The sequence below is a fragment of the Sylvia atricapilla genome, chromosome 5, assembly GCF_009819655.1.
Source record: "Sylvia atricapilla isolate bSylAtr1 chromosome 5, bSylAtr1.pri, whole genome shotgun sequence".
NCBI classification, from domain to species: domain Eukaryota; kingdom Metazoa; phylum Chordata; class Aves; order Passeriformes; family Sylviidae; genus Sylvia; species Sylvia atricapilla.
In genome coordinates this window covers 16290390-16312099 of record NC_089144.1, presented here as the reverse complement: position 1 = coordinate 16312099, position 21710 = coordinate 16290390, and the positions used below count along the sequence as shown (strand labels likewise).

At 40.6% G+C, this 21710-nt stretch overlaps 1 protein-coding gene across 3 annotated transcripts in view; it reads right to left on the bottom strand.

Annotated features, from left to right (window-relative positions):
• GRM3 (glutamate metabotropic receptor 3) overlaps positions 1-19134 on the bottom strand; it is a 101479-nt gene extending 82345 nt beyond the window's left edge. For all 3 annotated transcript variants that reach the window (XM_066318772.1, XM_066318770.1, XM_066318771.1), the window contains exon 1: positions 19030-19134. The gene's annotated coding sequence lies outside the window, so the exon portion shown is untranslated. The remainder of the gene's footprint in view (positions 1-19029) is intronic.
• Positions 19135-21710: the final 2576 nt, after the last annotated feature.

Here is a 21710-nt window from a genome sequence, read left to right as displayed (position 1 = left end):
AAAGGAATTAACCATTTTAACCAAAGTCACATGCATTGAACAGAAGAGGGATGTTATAAAGGCCTTGTCCTGATTCTGTTAGTATTCCTGTCTTTTGGGGCTAAAATTAGGTGACTTGGGGAACAAGTAGAAAATCCAGCAGGTGAGGAAACCTTTGCAAGATTATGGTACATGGGATTCTCCAGGAAGCTTTGACAACACTAGGAAAGAGTTCCCCTAACTCTAATTGACCCAGCTTCAGAATGAGACACACTGCACAGTGCACCAGAGGAGGAGGAGGAATAAAAGGTACCTTTGAGGAGGAGAAAGGAATACACGAGGGAAATCATGAGAATCCACTCCTAGGGGCTATAGGGCTCAGAGTCCTGCTCTTTTATGTGGAAAGGGCAAAGTCTAGCCTTTAATGGGAGACCTTCAAATGCATGACAGCTTTTAACAGAAACACAGCAAAGGCTAAAGAAAGAAAAGAAAGAACTCAACCCACCAGGCACCAAATTTAAACTAAACTAAACTCTGGTGAACCCTGTCAGGGAATCTGTGCTCAAAAAGGAAATTAGGGAACCCAAGGTCTCAGGGAGTCTTGACGTGAGGAGGAAGAGCAGGTATTTATGATACTGCAAACGCCTCTACATGAAAACTGGAGTCTAGCAGAAGTGACTTTCTGACAGCACCACTTGGAAGGAAATGTATTTGCTTTAATTTGTGCAATGCAGCCTCCTCCACACTCAAACCACAGAAGCTCTGAGCCTAAATCAGCTTTATGAACAGGAAACAGTGTTTTAGTTTAAGAATGTTAAATTCTTTTGGCTTAGGAAATTGTTGTTTCGGTCTTTATTATAACCAAGATGAAAGTTATCACATATGAATAGTATATAAACTGAGAAGAGTTTGCATATCTGAGTACCTTAATATTGGACTAGTGTGTTGACACTGTGAGATGATTGAAAGAATAACTTAATGTTTTCTGAAAGGTCTGAAATGCAAATCTTTCAAATCAACAAGATCAAGACGAACAGTGAGCTTAGACTTGAATGCTTGCCAGGTTTTCTAATATGTATTTCTTTCTCACTTTAACACAGTTTTAATTTGACATCACTGAAGATTATGGATGGCTAATTCACAGATCTTACTGATTTTAAAGGCATAGGGGCCATAACTGACTTTCCAGCTTGGCCTCTTGCATAAGCAAGCAAAAAGACCTCCCTGTATTAATTCCCACTTCAAGACTAACAATTTAGCACTAAGAACTTAGGAAGATTTGAACTGGATTAAAACAAAGGCTCCTGTAGCCCATGTCTGTCATTATTCAGCCTCTGACAGAGGTCATCTGTGTGCACTTAAGGAAGAATAGGTACAAGAGATCCCCAAAGCACAAGTCAGTTGTTGCTTTTATGTGTGGTTAAAAAGTCAAACCTCAATGGAAAGACAAACCCTCAATTCTGGGAGAGAAAATTCGTTTTGCAAGACAAACTTTTCTCTAAATAATAAAGATGGCATTGTGGGATCTCAGACACATTTTGCCTTCCTCCTATGTGTTGCAGAGAGAAAAATGTCTCTTTTTGGAACAGACACAGAGCAGACTCTTCTGGAAATAAGTGAGGGAGGACAACTTGGCAAGGACCAGAGAAAAAACCAGCAGCACCATGTTTTCCTCTCTCGCTGACATAGCACCTTGTTCGAGTTCAGTTACAGAGCAGGCTATGAATAAAATTATGACTAAAATTTCAGTCATGTGAGAAACATGGATAAAACTGATCCTGAACTGCTTGAATCCCATCCTAGACATTTAGGTAAGATTCTTCTAATGAAGCAGTCATGTTATATGGTTGTGCATGTGATCTGGTTATTTAAAGGCCCTTTTATAATCACTTTATCAAAAAATAAATAAAACAATATTTGAACATTATTTCTCTCTTCCTAGATGTTTTAGATGTCTAAAAAAGGTCAGTTGAATCCCTTCGTAAGAGTGCAATTCTTTTTTATCTTGAAATATGACTTTCCAAAGATGTAGACCTCCACACTCTGGCTTCAGGTTATGTCTGCTGAGGTAAATCCCATCCTCAAATGATTCTTTTCCTTGATTTGTACAGAAAAGAATGAGGCTGTGGAATGAAATTACCAGAAGAAGCACCAATTCCTTGGTAGTCACAGAAGTGATCAAAAGTACAAGAAGTCACTACAGATACTTCTCCTTCCTCCTGCTCCCTAAATTTCACAGGATTTTTCTGAACTGAGGAAAGCAAGATTATCTCATAGAAGTGGCAATGGTGAGAAACTTCTTATTCTTCCAGACATCTGAGTGGGAGTCAAGACAGTTTTGGTCTTTTAGAGGGAAATTAAATATTAATTTCACTGTTGGTATTAATCACAAGCAAAAGACTCCAGTAGAAATCCATTCATTTGACTTGAAGTGGAAAGAATTGCTTGCCTGCTTTGGAAAGGTTTTTATGTGGTGTAAGTCTGAAGTGTCTGAGATGTACTGCAAGTATTTGGTTAACTGCAAGGAGTTTTCAGGAAAAATAAATGATACTAGAGACCCAGAGGCAAAACAATTAACATAGCTGTGTAACCAGCTAAGCCTTTGCAGTTGCTCTCCACACACTTGGTTGGGCTGGAGAAACACATGACCTCAAGTGCTTGGGGCACAAGGTTCTCAGCCTGCTGACAGCAGGAAGTTTGTGGGCAAGAGCGAGGAGATCACTGCCTACGTGCCAGGCACAATCCAATCCTATTGTACTCTCTACAGGCCCAAAGGTCCTCTGAGACATTGCAATTTTACTCCAGAAGAATGTGCCTGAGCTGAGACAATAACCCTGTTTTGCAATTTCAGGTATTCTTGCCTGCTGTCACTCTGAAAAAGTCAGCAAGGGTCTTAGAAGTTCAGGAGGACTATCTCCTAAGGATGCAAGAGGCAAAAGAGTTTGCTAGGCAATCTGTCCATACCCTGAAGGCTCCTGGAAAACTTAAGGGAAGAAATCATTAAACTCTGTTCCCGGGTTCTGCAGTGAAATGGGAGGATTATACAAACAGAAGAAGAGCTCCAGACCTAAAGCATGGCTGACAATCAGCAATGAGGACAAGAGCCTTGGAGAAGTCTGCACATATCTCTGACCACCAGACAATGCAAAACTCCATCCCTCCATCTCAGTAGAAGGGAATTGAATTGACCTGGTACCAGGTGAGGTTGAGCAGGGCCAGGAAAATGCCCTAGTGAATCTCCATTGAGGAAATGTCTCCAAGCCCGAGGTTTAGCCAAGGCTGCTGTCTCCAGTTGCTTTGTTAGGGAAGACCAAGCCCTAGTGAAGAGCGATGGGCAGAGAGGATAAAGTGTTATCAGTAACTGTTTACTCAGGAAAGGCTTTGAACCAATTTGTTTTTGTTGCAATAATCAACTTGGGAAGCACTGTGACCCTTGAAGGAGTTTCTATTGATCATAGCAGAATAGGCAATTAATAGAGAAGAAATTATCAGAGAAAAAGACATTTCTGCCATTCTCAATACTGTTTTCATCAAAGCCCTTTTCGCCAGCAATAATTTTTTTCTTTTACTTATATTCTATTTTATTTTCAAACCAATGCTATTTTCCTCACCTAACACTAAGTCCTTTACTTTGATAGAAACTAAACATTTTCTTTAATGAGCATAAGACATAATAATGTAAAGCATTAGTTGGAACCATTATGCAACAAAAGCTCTGTGCCATTTAAAAACACTTAATTCACAGGCTGACGTTTGTCATCTCACTAAAGAACATAAGATTAGAAGTGCTACAACTTAGAAAGAAAGCATTATCCCACTGATGAGGTAGTGCTTTCATTTGTACTAATCACACAGTCTACAACATGTCTTTGTATCTATTTCTTATGTTAAAAACCCTAACAGAATGTTCCTGTAATAGGTGACAAAGGAAAAAAAACCCTCAATCCTAGGTCTCTGTTTTTTTCATGAGCATTACTTTGAACCTTTCCAGAGGCAATGAATGTTTCATGGCTTGATGGCCAATTCAGCAGACTGGAAGATCTCTCAGACTGAGAAGTGTGCCAGTTTCAGACCACTGGAGAAGGCACAGATAGATACACTGGCCTGAGACTCACAGTTTTCCAAATCCAATCAGCAGTCTCAGGTTCATCAGCTGATGCCAGATTGTAAGCAAATCTGCATCAAGCTCAGGGCATGAGAAATTAATTGGGAAGAAAGAACTTTGGTGTCGTTAGCTAAAGCAGAAATGAACTTAAACCATAAGAATAAATATTTAGGCTAGACACTAGAGGAAAATGTTCTCATCATAAAGGTACTGAGGCACAGGACCATGCTGTCTGCGAGAGCTGTGGAGTCTTTATACCATCACAAGATTGCAAGAAGTAACCTTTTTCCGGGAGGGACACAATAATACTGAGTCTGTCTTGGGCCAGGAGATAAATTGAATTGTCTCTTCTGGCTTTATTTACGTTGCACAACCCCTATATAACCTGTATTTATAAACTATCTCTGTCCTTGGAGCTTGTAACAGTGCAGTTACACTGATTTACACTGGCTGGGGGATTGGGACACGTTCATGACTCATGTTCTTGTGCCATCAGCTCCTCAGCAGCTTCCTACTGGTGATGGCCAAACTCAGAGGGCAGCAGCCACTCTCAATGAGAGGGGCAAGAGAGATGTTTTATTACAGCCCAAAGATTTTGCTGCAAAGTCCTCTCTACTGCTTGAGTAAGAGTAAGGGAAGGAAGAGGCTGACTTTGAAAACCCAAAACTGCAGATGTTGTTATCTCTTGAAGCTATTAGATGATGGAAGTGCAGCACTCCTGACAAATTGAGCAGCGCAGCCAGTTGCTATAACATAGACCAGCTCCACTGTTTGTTGCTAATTTATCACAATCTAGTATTTGACCCACTGAATCCTGAATTAAATTTTTATACATTCGTGAACTATTTATACTGTATGAAAAATCAATATCTTTTTACTGTTCACCTGATTTAGGACAGATAAAAGGAATATTTCAGTATTCTCCAGGGTCAATGCAGAGAGGCCTTGAATGATGAAAGATACAGTATCTTTTGAATGGAAGAAAAACTTCAGGATAGAAAGGAAAGAGTGTCATTTGCATGAAATATCTTTCTTATCCATGACATGAATATTTTTTCACAAACTCATGACAAAACGTAATGTCCTTTTAGAAGACAACATCTAATTCTTTATCACTTTTCAAGAAAGAATTATTAATTTGGAAAAATTTTTCTTTCTGAATTTCTTTGCATTTTGTATGAGCTGTAAAGCCTCAAAGGAGTTATTTGAATTTCAATACCATCTCACACTTTTATTAAAATATACTATAACCCTGCTTCAGTAATTAACATGAAGATAGGACTCTTAGTCTAAAAACTGAAATCTTTCTGTTATTTCATATTTTTCCTAAGTAAGCTTTTGATTAAATAATTACTGAACAGCAGTGTTAACAATTTATCTATGATAGAGAGCATGTCACAAATTTCCTACTCGTGTTCCTGCAGTTTATGGTTTTGCTGATGTGTTTTATGAGTATTTATTAAAGATGACGCCTTGAGTTAATAACATAAACTACCTACTAGTTTCATAATCATCACTGCAGTGCAGAAAGCTTTAGAGTTACGGTAGTTCTGCATTGACGACGTCAACAGATTTACTGCATTCATTTCCTTATGCAAATATTCCAAAAACATACAGAAGTTTATAACCTTATATAGCGTGCTGCCTACACATGAGGGTATCAAAGCCTGTGAACACGAAGAGCAGACTTTAAAGTTTGACAGCACAAGTCATGCTGCTCCTTCCTTTCTTGTTGCTCTGTTGTCCTAATATCAGAACTCAGTTAATGCTTGGTTTTGCAGGCACATAGGGACTTCTGCACAGTCCCTACAGTAAGAGGGGAGACTGCTCATGGTCTTTACATGACGTGTCTGCCTTTACTGGTCACTCATAAGGGGTCTGCATACGAACAAAGCAGAGACTTGTGATCTGTTCTTGCCCTGTATAGGCACACGATCTGTCCCTGCAGGGCAGAGTATGACTCTTTTGAAGTACAACTTTGTTTGCTCTTGCAATTTATCTATTTTCCCCTCTCTTCCCCAAGAGGTGTGTGATGCTCTCTGCTCTGACTGCCTCTGCTGCACCTCACCACAAGAAGTTTGCAAAACACAGGGATACGAGCCCTGAATTATGTTCAGGTCACTGAGACAAGAAGAGAGTTAGAAGGGACCCCAAAAAGTCTTGATCTTGATCTTCCTTTGGTATTATCCAAAGCAAGGTCAATTTTATTAATGTCTTATCTATCTCATGACTTAGGTGACTTTTTCCAGACACTTTGGTGAAAGGAACTTCTTCGATTTTCCAGCAGTTTATTCTGTCTTTCCCTTTCCTTACAATTAAAGCTTTTCCTGAGGTCTAGTCTTCTGTGTGACAGTTTAAGACTTTTACTCACATGTGACAAATCTATTTGTTCCACACTATTCTCTATGTTGCTATTCTGTTTACTTCAAGAGATTTATAGTATTTTCTAAAGTATAATTCTCAAAACTGGACACCATAGTCTGAAAGTGGCCCTACTAGTGTTGAGTAGAAATTAATGTTTACATTCCATATCTTGAAGACAATATTCCTGTTTATTAATCCTGGTAGAAATTTTTCTTTTTTCCACAGCAATATGATACCATGGGGTTGAGTCACGCTCTGCTTCTGAGCTTCCATAGCTTTAAACCTCTTCACGTTGCACTGCTACCTGGCCTGTGGCTCCTTTCTCTTATTTCTGGTAACATCTTTGTGAATACTTTTATGATAATTGTTCTCCTTCAAAAATTATTTTGGACAACAGAATCTGACAATATTAATATGCAGCTGATAAAAAAAATATTACTTTTTGGAACTTGAAAGACACGATAATCAAGTTAGCTATCAATAACTCTCCATCTACCTATCTGGCAACAGATAGTCAATTACACATCAGAATAATGTAAAAACTAATACATAATAATATTCAGCAATCAGCAATAAATTTTAGATCAATTCTTTTGGTCAGGTACAGTCTGGACCACTTTCATTGAACACTGCATAGAACTATGCATAATTTTGCAGAAAAATATGTCTCAATTAAATACAGAGAATATCTGGAATCGATACAGATAGAGAATGCACTCACATGAATCTTACTGAAAGAATTTACATTTTATTTTAGGAGAAGAGCAGTACAGAGAGTTCCAGTCACATATTGAAGTCCTTCTGCTACTGCTATCATGGAAGTTTTCCTTGAGAAAGGACTATTGGATGCAAGACCTGTATTTCAAGTGAGTTTTTTAAAATTAATAAATAGACAAAGGTGAATTAATACATGCAAAATATTTTTGGCATGGATAATAATGGAAATAGCTGGAAAAAATATTGAATGGATTAGCACATTCAATTGGTCTTAGGTTGCCTAATGAACAATTAGCCTTGTGTTTAATCCCTCTCAATCCATTAATCTTTGCAGCTCTTAGTCCCTAAAGATAAACATGGATCATTCCAAATGTGCTTTTATTTTTGAAAACTACTTATATTAGTATTTAATTGCAATCATTGGCATGGAAACCATCTCATAAATGGGAATGGACAAAAATTGGACATGTACCTATTGGTACACGTACCTATTGGTACTCTAAAAAAAGTGTTGCAAAAAAATTGCAGCACTCTAAAATAATACTGAGATAAGTCCTGTCATTTGAATAGAGATACATCTACCTGGAGATTGTTTTCAAGGCCTTGGGAACTCACTGCTGACCATTCAATAGGTGGCATTGCAATGCCAGGCCCTGCTGACCGTGATCTGACAGTGTATCTTAGGTACTTGATTTATTCAGTATGATCTAGGTTCAAGAGCCAACATATCAGATGAGTGTTTGGGGTTGCCTGTACTACAAGGGGATGGAAAAAAATTGTCAACATTCATCCATGAGTTGCCTGAATATGCCTGTGTCTCCCTATCCCAGACTGTAAAAAATTTCTCTTTCAGGTGGACACCAATCTTCCCTTTCACCCAGTGCATCCAAAGAGTGATTATTTAGCTGTCCCAATGTGACCAAGCTAGACAGAAAAAAAGGAACTTCTCTCATACGTAATGGTACCTTGTGCTCTGGTAGAGTTGGGCCAGCTAAATCTTCAAAGCAGCTGCTTACTTGTTCGGGGGAATTCAAGGCTTGGAAGTTAATGGTCAGGAAAAAGTGAGTTGGACTGGATATGGTTTAATTCACTGAGATATATTAAAACAGCATGTTGGTTAATTTGAAGGCTAGAGGGAACATTTTCTTTTGCAATATTAAGGTGCTCCATGAATCACTTTTTGTTTTTGTTTTTTCCTTACTGAGCTGTTTTTTTTTGTTTGTTTTTTTTGTTTGTTTTTTTGTTTTGTTTTGTTTTGTTTTGTTTTTTTTAGCAGTAACTAATGCCTTGTTTTGCATGAACCTAACAGATGTAAAGGGTTCTCTGAGGAGCCTTTGGGGCAAGTACCTGTGGCAGCTTCATTAGGACCTCTCTGACATTATCCATGTCCTGGACATTTTGGGAAATAGTCTAGACTGGCCAGGGAAAGTTTGAGTCTTAATAAATGAAGAGACATTAAACAAGTGAGGCACAAAGTGTGTCTAGGGGTCATGGAGTTCTGGATTCTTGCCTAATGCCACATTCATCAGGGCTAATGTAGATGAACTCTGTGTGGGTTTGCCAGCAGCAAAGTCAGACATCTCGTTGGAAACTCGACTCTGTGATTATGAGCCTGAAAGCACAAGCAGCTCCTGCCTTTCCATGGGCCTGCAGCTGGAATACCCAAAGGAGTACCCATCACACATCTGTATCCATCACTCAGCTCTGCAACATCCACCAGCATGTTTTATGCTTGGAGTTGGTCTAGAGGCTCCCTCTCTATGAAGGCTCCTGCACATGACACACAGCAGACAGAGCCAAGCATCCCCTCTCCTCAGCAGTGACTGAACCAAGAGATTCACAGCCCACACAGACCCTTCTGCCAAAGACCAAGCAGACAGGTTGTTCAAACTTCCTTAAATTTTTTCTTCTGAAATATTAATGTGGATGTGAGAGCTGACAATTGGTTGGAGGTGGATGTGGTTGCAAAATAGGAATGACCACAAGCAGTCAAGAAAAGTAGAGCAGATTGAAACGTGACAGGACAAGGACTTCACTGTGGCTCTGTGTCTGTGTAGCTCCTGAGGGTTCTTTGGGCAAAATGCTGATTGGACTGAGGCTTGGAGAACAGAAAAAAGAAATGGTACAAAGGATTTTTTTGAGAAATATTGTATTCAAGACATGAGAAGTCAAGTCTTTCATTGTCTGTACTCATCTTCTCAGTATTCGTCCAGACAAGCTACTGGAGAAGGCAAAAGGAAAACAGCACGAAAAAACAAGCTACTTAAAAAAGCAAATGGCAAAAGAAAACCAGTTATTTCACTGAGTCAGGAGGATATGACTGAGTGGAGCATTACCTAAATGAACATTAAACAGCCAAAATCTAATAATTTTGCAATATAAAAGGTTGGAATGGAAAAGAAAATACTGAATTGCTTCAAATTTCCATAGTAGAGAGGATAAGAGGGATAGGCTTGGTTGCAAAAAGAGGGATTTAGCTAAACTTTTGGAGACCTTCTGTCCCTAAGAGCAATGAAGCACTTAAGACATATGCTTTTGCAGGAGGGTGTGAAATGTCTATAATTTCAGATTTTAAGGAAATCATTCAATTAGTCTCAGTTAATAAAGACTTAAAGACAGTTTATGCCATCTTTGGAGGAGGAGATGGATCAGATGAGGTCCTTACTGGTGTCATTATCTGTGGAACTACAAATGCTGCGTTCAGGCAAAGGGAACGTTGTGTATAACCTTTGAAAATGAAGAATCTTACATGAAAAGGGCTTATTTCCATCCATTTCTACCCTAATGGACACTGCACTCTCTCAGGATAAGTTCTAATTGAAACCTCGTGCCCTCGCCAGGAAATCACAGGGACTAAGAAACCCTATTACTCTGCAGCCATTCCCTGGACATTGATTTAAGGTAGTTAGGTCTAAATGGGACTATCTGTCTGCTTCCTTCCTTAAAAAAATGTGGACTAGACAGGCAGATAAGTAGAAGTAATGTAAGATTTGACTTCATCTTACCTACTGGCCAAAATACCTGTATTTTGGGGCGTGGAAGCATCTCCCAGAGATAAGCAGCCAAACAGGGCATGACTGGGTCACCCCCCTCCTTGCTACTTCAAACTTCAATTTGCATTCCACCCTTTGGCCAAATACCTGATACACAAATTAAATCTCAGCTCCCAGGTGTTACTTCCAGACAAAACTTGTCCTTTCTTCATACTGAATAATGCCACTAGGAATATGTTTATCTGAGCTTGGTACTCAAGGTATTAGCATTAATCACTAAGCTTTGTCCTGGATATCTGCTTCTGGGGAAAAAAGTCTTGTTTAGATGGCTGATATTATTGAGAATTTTATAATCCTTAGAAATCTCAGAAATGTCAATGACACAATAAAAATAAAGCATCAAACCTAATTCATAAGAAGCCTCTATTGCTGTTGAAGTGTCTGATATTTCCAAGAGTCTTTCAGCTTCTGAAAATGTTAAAATAGAAACACCTTTCCCACATTTTCCTTCTCTGCCTTTAACAAATGATGGTTCTTTTAACCTCCTTCTCCCCTCTTTGTTTGCTCAGAGGATCAAAGCCTTTTTATTTATTTCTTTTTCCTCCCAAGCAGTTTCTGGAGTGTTGAAAAAGCACCACCAGTATACTGAGTTTACATTACAAACAAGTTAAAATTCCCAGTCTGTCAGAGCTTTTCTCCTAGGATACCAAGGAAAGCAAAGTTCAGCTAAACTGCACAATTAATCGGAGATCGCTTCTGAGTGAAGAAAAAAAGATTGCTTTAAGTAGAGCTATTCTCTTCTTAGAGATTTAAAGTCCAATTCAGAAAGGAAAGTTATTATTCTCTGAAAGTTATCTGATTTTATTTGTATTCTTGGACTGACTCCATTAAGTCATGTTCCCTTTCCACACTTAAAATCATCTTAGTGAATCAGCAGTGGGATTGGCCATATGTAAATGCACCTTATGACAGCCACAATGACAAGTGAATGGATGAAAAAGACATGGGCTGCATGTTGCTTTTGTTGGAACAGCAGTGGGGTGTGTTCTGCTTTTAAGACCTCAAGTAGACAGTTCATTTCTTTTCTCTTTTCTTGGTTATGAAGTAAATGCCTTTTTTTTTTTTTTTTTTTGAGTTAAATGCAATTTGTGATAATGGTGTGATAAAGAAGCTTGAGCTGTATGTTTTAGGAGTATTTGGCTAAAACAGACTTGAGTGGTGGTCTACCATTCCCACACAATTGCTTTCCTTTTCCTCCACTGCTGAGAGCAAAGACTTGCCTGATAATTCAACCTCATCATCAGTCAGTGTAGGACAAGCTTGCATGTGTTTAATAAAATGCATTGTCTGCTGATCTCTGGTATTGTCAGGGCTCTTCTAAAGCCATGGTGGCTGCGAGGAACAAGATGAGCAGCACAATTAAGAGATCCAGAGGGAATACAATAAAACGCTTATGAGACAGATTTAACTAGTATACTTCAGTGTGTTCTTATAGTGTTTAGAAAATATCTAAGGAGATTCCTATAAATTTTGCAAATTTTCTAGTAAAATATTATTTTATGGAGAAGTATTCTGTAATAAAGGAAAACGAGACATTAACGGACTCTATGCAAATAAGGCACTGTAATGTCTATTGGGTGTTGTTAGGTATCCTTTTCACACAATTTTGCCAAAGTTTAATCCAATATTACTGTATTGATGCCTCATGTGGGCGTTTTTCTTCCCTGCTTTTTGAAAGGCAGAGTTAAGTTACTGGTAAAATACATCTGTTACAAGGTAAAATCAAGCCATTTAATTTGCCATATGACAAAAACAGGTGGAAATTTTACAACAGAACCAAATGCAGTTTCAGTTGACATACAGTGAAGGTGTCTTTCTAATTGACTAAAAGTTTGTAAAAATATAATTAAAAATCTATGATAAAAAGCAAAAGAGTCCATAGTCATATTCTTGACTGGTGACACTCAATAATCAAATACACACAAAATCTCACAAAAATTTAAAAGGAAACTGATTTGTTGTGGCAGAACCAATTATATTTTTGCATAAAAATATCAATTTTAATTGGTCTTGCAGAGAAAGATAATTTTTGACATTTCATTGCCACAGGAGTTCACCCATGCATACTCTTAATACCTCAGCAGTTAACCCTACATGTGCTACTGCACAACATTTTTATCTTTCTTTTTTCCTCCATCCTTTTGTCTATTTTTATGCTTTCTCTTGTCATGAAAATACAGATAAATGAAAGCGAAAAAAATTGATAATTCTATGAGTTCTGGAAACCTCTCCAAAATTTGCTTCTTGATTTTTATCACATTTCTTACAATGTGAGTCTAACAGTAGGGCAGCCAATTTCTGCTAAGCATTACAAACGTAATACTTTTAAACACCAGCAGAACATGTCTTCTCATGCTTTCCTGATAATTTCTTCACTATATAATGCAACCAATGTGAATGAAATTTGTAATAACAATATAATATGTAATGGTTAAAAAGCAATACAGAAATTGCTAAGCAGTAAGTACTGAATCCAGAAATACCTCAGCCAAAAACCTCTAACAAAACACACATATAGAAACATTCCCTCAAGCACAGCTGCAGGTGGCCCATAGTGGAGGCCTGGCACATTCAAGCTGGGGACAGTTTGGGATCTAAGGAGACTTAATCACAGCTACATGATGGAAAAAGAGACAACCATCTTTATGTGTGAGCTGTACTTTTAACTGCTCAAGGTCAACAAGGTCAATACTGGTTTAGGAGCTCTCAGAGAGCCCTGGACTAGTTTTCCATAAGGTTCCTGTCCTCACCAGGAAGGAGGAATGTATTTAACCTGCATTCCTATAACAGAGACAATTTCTGTACCAGCCCTGCTATTACATGTCTGTGGAGCAGGGAGTCACACCACTGATGAAACAATTTTTAGGGCTAAAAAATTTAGGAATATATTAAGGGATAAATTTTAGGAATTTAGGTGTGAAACAATATTCTGTTAGATTTTCAAGCCCTTTTCAAATGGTGTCCCATCCTACACCTCGACATTGGTTTTACCACACAGTGTTCAAAGCCTGTTGGAAGCCCTTAATGTCCCTTTAGTGTTAGATTTGGCATCTGAGACATTAATTCTGCTGGAAGAGATTTAGAATCCCTCAATATAATCAGACAGCCCCTTGTTGCCCACTTATCTCAGCCAGCTTCTCTGCAGGGCTCATTCCAGATAAGAATCCCACTACTCTGTGAATTGTCTGCAGCATTCTCCTTCACAGAGCACAGGGCAAGATCTCTGTCAGCTCAACAAAGTGTCCTTTGGAGGACCAGCCACCACAACCCACAGAAGCTGAGGCTTTTCAGAGCCCCACATCATGCAGTTATGTAGTTGTGTGTCCTTTCTCCAGATGCAGCACTTAGGTAACACAGAAATTGTCCCTGGTTTGTGTGTGGGCTCCTTAGTGGAGCTTTTCATGGGAGTGGAAGCTAATGTATAAGATTTGCTGTATTTTTCAGCTGAGGGTGCTGTCAGTCTTTACATTCTTACATTCTGCATATTGTCTCTTCTTTCTGCCTTCCACCAGTGTGTCATGTTCTAGACAAAATTTTTTCTGTTTTCAGGTTCGCTTCAGCTCTTTCCTCCTGGCAAGCCCAGGCCTCCTCTGTACCAGTGGGAGGTAACTTTTCTATACCTCCCACATCCTTTGATACTCTTTATTTTTTTTTTTTTAATTTTTGTTTGTTTGGGGTTTTTGGGTTTGTTTTGTTTTGTCAATCCCTTCTTCCAGCCTTTGTTAGTGCTTTTCCTCTGATGTCATGCCAGTCCAAATCTTTTCTTTTTGCTTCCTTCTTTTATTCTTCCCTTTGTTCTCTCCTCAAGCACTTGTCATTTTCTCAAGAGCATTTTTGTTTCTTCTCACTGGCATAGTCTACCTCCTATATTCAGCACTCCTTCTTTCAGGTACTCTGTTCCTTACAGGGTACTCTAAACTGCCATGTTCATCCCTCTTCACATGAAAAACCAATTATCCCTTAATTTCTCCTAATAAAATTCTGTCCTATGAATTTGTTGACTTTGTGGTCACCCACTTAGCTTTTGACTTAATGCTCTCATGTAGACTTGCTTGATTTTCCTCTGGAATCTGACAGTGTCTTCATTGACTTTACCACCTTCATCTATCTTAAAATCTCTTCTTCCCACAACGGCTTATCATTTAATTTACTTTTCTTCCAGCTAGAATAGTCATTTGAGTATCTCTGCTGATATTTTTTTTTCCTTTCCTACCAACCAATTTTCTTATCTTTATTTTCCCTATTTTGTCTTGTACAGAGACATTTTGCTCAATCTTTTTTTGTTTTCACAACTTTTTCTCCCTTCTCTATTCACTTTTCTAGTGGAGAATTTCAAGGTCTTGACGGCAAAAGTCCAAATTCCCATTTCATCCATGAAAAGTTTATCAGCAATTCTCTCTCTACACACCTTGCTTGATGCACGTTTGATCTAGTTTATGTACTATCATGCTGTATCCCTTGGGATGCACTAGGAAGGTGACTTTGAGGACAGGGTCACCAGTACTATGAAGTTCAAGCCACCTGCCAGACTCTGAAGTGTCCTGAAGGAAGCCTGCCCCAATAACTGGGGTTGAGGACACACTTTTGCATGTGGATATGTTGAGTCTTAGTTTGGAAAAGCTGCTTACCTGATTCTTACATTTTGGGGAAAGCCTGTTGATTTACATGAGGAGCCCATATGTTCCTACACAAGCTGCATCATTGGTGACTACGTAAATACTCCCATAATCTCAGCATAGCCATGAAAACAAGCATGATAATTGTTCCAACTATATCATTTCATATTTGAGAGGACCAGAATCAGATAAAACCAATATAGTTCTACAGTCTATGTGGTTTTTGTATAATTTGATGTAGCTCTTGTAACTTCTTTTTGACTTTGACAGGTTCACATTGATTTATCCCCCATGAAAATTTGCTGCATTATTTTTGAAAGGTAGCTGGATACAAGATAGGATATTTCTTGCAGTATTTTTGAAACATCCTGAAATAAATGTCTGAAAACCTCTTAAGACAATAGGTAACCAGCAAATCCTTGAGATCACACAGGGCATTCTGGGCTTATCTGAAGAAAGAAACCTGAAGAAATTGCACTGATCTGCAATAGTTAAAGCACTCCTAACAATGGACTGTGGTTTTGTCCCAGTGGAAATACCTGACAATTGCATTGAGGCTATTCCCAGGCATCATTGTGCCTTGAAGGACCTTTTTTTTTTTTTTTTTTTTTTTTTTTTTAATTTTACTCCTACCACTAAATTAAACTCAGGATTTTCAGGCAATTTTTATTTTCATAAAATGAAATATGTTCCATTTTTCTTCCCCTGCTAGTTTAGGGCTGGATTATCAGAGTGAAAGCTGTCTTGCTACATTCATAGCAAGAAACAGTCGCAGGCAGAGACTTAGGAGGATGGTACCCCTGAAGGATACTGCCCTTCTCTCCTGCCACCTTTGGACCCCCAGGTCCACCACAGTTTTGCTCTGGACATTCAGGGCTGGCTGCAGGGGCAGGGTGGCTCCCTTTTATCACCCTTTTTTATTGGCTGTGGATACCCCTCCATTGCAAATGCAACCCACTCAGGGATTAAAGCAGAGACTTATTCTCCACACTAGGAGAGAGCAAGAGGACAATCTTCTCTTTAACTCTCTGACCTGGACTAAGTTATTGATTAAGCTTTAAACTAGCTCTCAGTTTTATACCAGTAAGCAAAAAATGCCCCAACAGTCAATATTACACCATCCTCACAAAAGCTTGTGTAGCTTGCCACAGTTAAACACATTCCCACATAGACAGTAATGCTGTCTGATCCTGGAGAGTGTCAAACATCTTGGTGGTGTTCTGTGACATCCTGAGAGTGACTTTACCAATGACAAAAATTCATGCTAACTGATCAATAACTATAGTACAACAAGTTGGAGCAAGCAAGGTGCAACAATCCTGATAAAATTTTAAAGGACTTTGGAGACAGCTTTCAAAAACTGATCAGAGGATGAAGTCTTTCAGTAGGATGGTGTTGGCAAATTTAGCAGCCTCATAGACAGGATTTCACACCCTGTGAAATCTTGAGGCTGGATTCTCAAAGTGCACTGCTACACCAGACTTTTGGTGGGTGCACACTTCATGCGAACCACCTGAATCCTTGTAGGCAAACAGAGAATTTAACCCACTGGCTTTAAACGTAAAATTGCAATTTGACCCCAGCATAAGCAACATTAGAACCAGGTCCTTCATGTCTTATAGTATTCTATATTGGACTCTGTGAGCCACAGCACAATTTATGTTCTGTAGGACACTGCCATGGGCGAGTTGTGTTCACAGAAAACATCAAAATTGTCCTTTCTTTAATGCCACTACATGTTCCTACATTGCCTTCATTTCCAAATTCAGCTCCACTTATGTAACACAGACCACTGAACTGAATGATAGCATTGTTTGTAATATATTTCTTTTATTTTGGCTTTCCAGTCTGATTTAGTACTTTGCTTTGTCACATTTATTTAACTGTAAAAACATTATGTGAATCCAGAAAGATACCTTACCCCTGCATCTTGCTTTAGATCCAGTCTTTCAATGATAAAATTAGAATCTTACTCCTAGACAAGGTGTCAACATTTGCCTAAAAAAACTTTATTCCTTTATTTGTAGAAGCTTAAAAGTAGGTCATCAACACAAGTAACCCAGGCAAACATCAACAATGATTAGAAAAGCATCTTGGCTCCAGGATGAAAGTCTAGTTTTAATGTACTCAATACCAATGCCATTTTACTTGTCTTTAAGTTACAGAGCAGTTAAGCAACTAATATATTCTCTGTTTTGGAGCATGTTTTATGTTTAATATATAATGGAGGGCTCTGGAGATATTGAAGGTTGTGGACAGCATTATTCTTAAAACAAACCCCTAACAAACACAAAAACAAACAAAGAAGAAACTCACAGAAATTAAAGTATGAAATATTCTAGTAGGGGAAAATTAACTTGCATTTCTCTTCAAATAATCAGTTCATTAAGAAGGATTTGCATGAATTGTTGCTGGTTTCACTGTAAGGATGAATATTACAGATGTATAATTTTTCTATTACCTTGATTGTGAATAAAATTAGCTTAATGTGCTTTTTCCCAATATAACTGGAGAAGTTACCTTTTCTTGTAATACATTTATCAGCATAAATGACAGCAGAACAAGTCATCATGATTTAGGTGCATTTCAAGAAAATGAAAAACATAATTTTCCCATAATATATATTTGATCAGGTGGGTTGTGTGATTTTCAAAATGTTTTCATGAATATTTAATCAGCATGAGACATATACTTATGCAAGCTGAAATAGGTACCAGTCTGTGTCCCAGGCTGTTCTGCTTCACAGTCTTCCAAATGAGTGTTTTGTAAAGCTGATTTAACTAATTAAAAGAAAACCAAATCAAAACAAAACAAAAAAAGAACTAAGATGATTTTCAGCAGGTGGCAAAACTGAGAAGAAGCCAAAGAACTCACAAACTACCAGCAAATTCTTAATTCAGTTCAATGCAGTACTGGTGAGATGCCTGCCTAGTTTTTCATGAATTGCTTGAGTTTTATCAAGATTGCTGAAATACAGAGATGTGTACAGAAAATGATCCATTGAAACACTGTGATAACGTGGGGGGCATAAAGCCCCCAAAATCCAGCTCTCCCTCCCCAAATCCTACCTATACACTGGCATGGAGATACACTTTCTCACACCCACACGTGTGTCCCAGCAGATACGTGGGGCTGGCACACACACAGATGGAAGGTACGTACCCACACACCTCTAGGTCTACAGAGGGTTAGATAAACACTGTCTAGGAATAAAAAACACATTCCTATGAATCTGTACATATAAAACATCCACATGCATCCGAGCAAACACAGAAGCACAGATAGAGACCTGCACACCCAGAGACACAGGGACATGGACAAGGCACATCCACGGGCACAGACAGCTCCAGAAGCACACACACACCTACACAGCTGGCTGTGTACTCACATGGACACAACAGATATGTGGGCAGATATATATAGGAGGAACAGTTACAATGGCTATATAATCCCTTTTAATATCTCCTTCCTTTTTGAAATAATCCAATTTTAGGATCCTGGAGTGAGCCAGGTCCCTGCAGGGGAGATATCCCCAGAGGAGCAAAGCACTTCCAATTTCTTTAAGGTTCCCCTCTCTCCCAGCAGCAGATCCAGGGAGATGAGCTGGGCACTCAGCATAGCTTTCCCAGCTGCTGGCTTGGCACTTTCCACCCCAGGTTAAGGAAGGGCATAGGATGGCAAGCTTAAGATATCATCCCTTCACCCCCAAACCCTGTGACGGCACGAACCTCTGGGCAACATCTGGACACAGCTCCTTTCTGCACACTGTCCCCCCCCATCCCCCTGCAGCTGTCGACTACAGGGGTGCCCCTGAAACCAACCCTTCCTCTGCAAGTGCAAAAGCCCTTGTTCTCCTCCTGCTCCCCCTTTCCCCGTTTCCCCTGCCTCCCGAATCCCGTCAGGAAACCTCTCCGCAATTTGCTCTGAACTTTTTCCCGGCTGCACAACCCGCAAACCCCGGGGCAGCAGCTGCCTCTGGTCCAGAGGGCAGAATGAGGCGGGGGTGGGCTGCAGGGACACCGGGATGCAGGATCCAGGCTGCAGGGTGTGGGATGCGAGGAGTGGGATGAGAGGACTGAGGTGCAGGATACGGGGATGCGAGGACCGCGATGCGCGAATTCCAGACGCAGGATGCAGAGACGGGGGTGTGGGATGCAGGGACCAGGACTCGGGATAGCGGTGCCCAGCTTCTTACCGTGCAATGAGGATAGGTCCTGGCGAGGGTCTCCAGCTGCCCCCGGGCATCGCGGGCCTCCCGATGCGCTCGTTAAACATCCACCGGGGAGTCTCGCCCCCCAAACTCGTGTGAGCTGCTTCCTCTGGGAATAATCACCCTTTCTCCCCCCCACCTTGGATCGGATCCCGATGGAAACTCATCAAGGCCTCCTAAGTGGTCAGAGGTAAGCTGTGAGGGAAGGAGAAGAGGGGGACAACGGGACGGAGAGGTTGTGATCACCAAGCGATGATCCCGTTCCTTTCCCCTCTCCTGCGGAGCACCCGCTTCCCGTTCCTCTGACCAACTTTGGCTCTGCTTAGCCAGGCAGCGCCTGGGACCGGCGCTGGGAATCGGGGTCCCTTTTCGCAGCCTGGCATCTTTCTAGATTTCCTCTCCTTTCCGGGCAAAGGGGATTGGTGCAAAGCTTTAAATTAGGAGGCGACCTAGAGTTGCAAAGACTGGGAGTGGGAGCTGGCTGGCGTTCGCAGACCGCCTCCCCCGGCGCTCAGCGCTGCGCGGAGGGGCCGGCTGAGCCTTATCCCTACCATTTATTCATTGACAGCGTTCCTAGCTCGCACTCTGGAGCTGCCTACCGCTCCTGGCACGGCCGGGAGCGGGGCTGTGGCAGGAGCCCTGGGAAGGAGGCGAGCCCCATGCTGCGGGGCTCCCCGCGGCTGTTTAACTGCGCCGGCAGCGCGGGCAGAGCGCAGCCCGGTGCCGGGGGGAGGACAGGGGTGTGAGGGGGACGGGACACGGGGACGCTGCTGTCGCCTGGCAACCCTGCATCCCTGCCCCGAGCATCCCTCCCCCAGCGGCCTGATTGGACGGGGCCGGGGCGGGGGGAGCACACACGCTCCTCCGAGGATGCTGCGCCCCGGCGCTGCGACTTGTCGCATCCTCAAAAAGCCGGGAGCGGGCAGGGCGAGCACAGAGCAGCCGGGAGAGCAGAGGCAGTTCAGGGCGTTGTATCGCCGTCCTCCTGCCTTCTCGCTTCCAGCTGGCTTGATAATTTGCTTCTGCTCTACATCTCCTAGAAAAAGAATGTGTGTGTGTATGTGTGTGTGTATGTATGTATGTATGGGTGGATGGATAGATAGATGGATAGATAGATAGAAACAAAGGACATGTAACAATATATGCACACAAATATACGTATCTACACATATGCATTTGTATATACAAATACATATATATGTATTTATCCATAGTTTTTATATTATCTCTCTGTATTCTAACTCCTTTATGGGAAGAGAGAATACTTACTGAGAAAAGATCACTTCAGGGTGCAGCAAAGCTGGATGCAAAGAGAAAAAGAAAGCTGCTTTTTGGCTTGTATTTATTTGAAAACCATAGGTTTACATCAGCTGGAGTGTTAACAGAAGGTTGTGGTCCCAAAGAAAGAATTAAACCCGGTGAGGGGAGTGAGCTGTAAGAGTCAGTGAGGATGGATGCATTGACTTCAGAGGGTGAGTTTAAGCCATGCTGCATGGGGCATTGCTGCTGTTATATGTGGCTTCATTGCTTTTTCTCTGCTATGGGGGACAGTGAGCAGCTGCTTCCTGCTGGTTGGGGCTAGTATGGAGAGGATATCTGTAAAATCCCAATACCTCCCTTTCCATCCAGCTCCAGTTGGGACACTGTGAATTTCTCATTCTTTAACAGGGAGAAGCCCATTGTCCACTTCTCCCTGAATGTTTCCCTCCAGCTTTGAGCTTAAGCCCAGGCAACTCCACACCAGTGCACAGTTAAAGCAAGGAAAGGGATGCTGCAGTCAGGAGCTGCAATCCAGCAGCTCACATGGGGCCACTAATGTTTCAGCAGTCACAGTTCCAGTAAGGAGTTAAGCCAAAGTAAAAGGAAATAAAATAATATATTCTGCTTCTGCTTTGTAATATTTTATGTTTAGTTATTTAATATCTGTTTACTTTTGTGATCTACTATTACATTTGAGCTGCTTGGCTAATTCTGTGAGTTTTTTCTTTCTTAGAAGCCAAGGACATTTGCTGAGATGTGCATGTTAAACTGTTTCATTAAGGACTAAAGTTAAGCAGAGGGCAAAATGAAAGACAGCAGTTTCTCTCAGGTTTACCCTGCTTCAGATTGGATCAAAATGTACATGAGATATAAGGGTAAACTGGAATGAAAAGGAAATCAGTCTCGTCTTTCAAATCATAGCACAATTTGACAGATAGGTTCAGAATACATGTTTTTTCACAGTTCTGTAGGCTGATTGCCAGGAAAGACTAGTGAAAAGAAGGATCTGATTCTGCATTGCTTTGTACATAGCAATCATGCCTCAAAGTGAGTATGAAAGCAACTTTTTCATTGGGTAGGATGTAAAACCCACTGTGTATGAAATTGGCCACTACAGGCACCAAGCAGAATTTGGCTGAGATGTGCTGTCTGATTTGCAGCAGGTCACTTAGAGCCAGGGAGGTGACCCATTCATTTGTTCTGTGCTTCAAAAAACATCAGTGAAACTGAGGGTTTACTCTCCTTCCATGCCTTGCTGCTGAGCAACATCTGATATCAATCCCTAACACTGCTACTACTTCCATTTACACATGAATCATGGCTACTGAGAAACAGGAAAATAAACCTCAACAGTCAAACAAGATGTAGGCAAAGACACAAGGGTTTCATTCCCGCTTTCTTCCAGG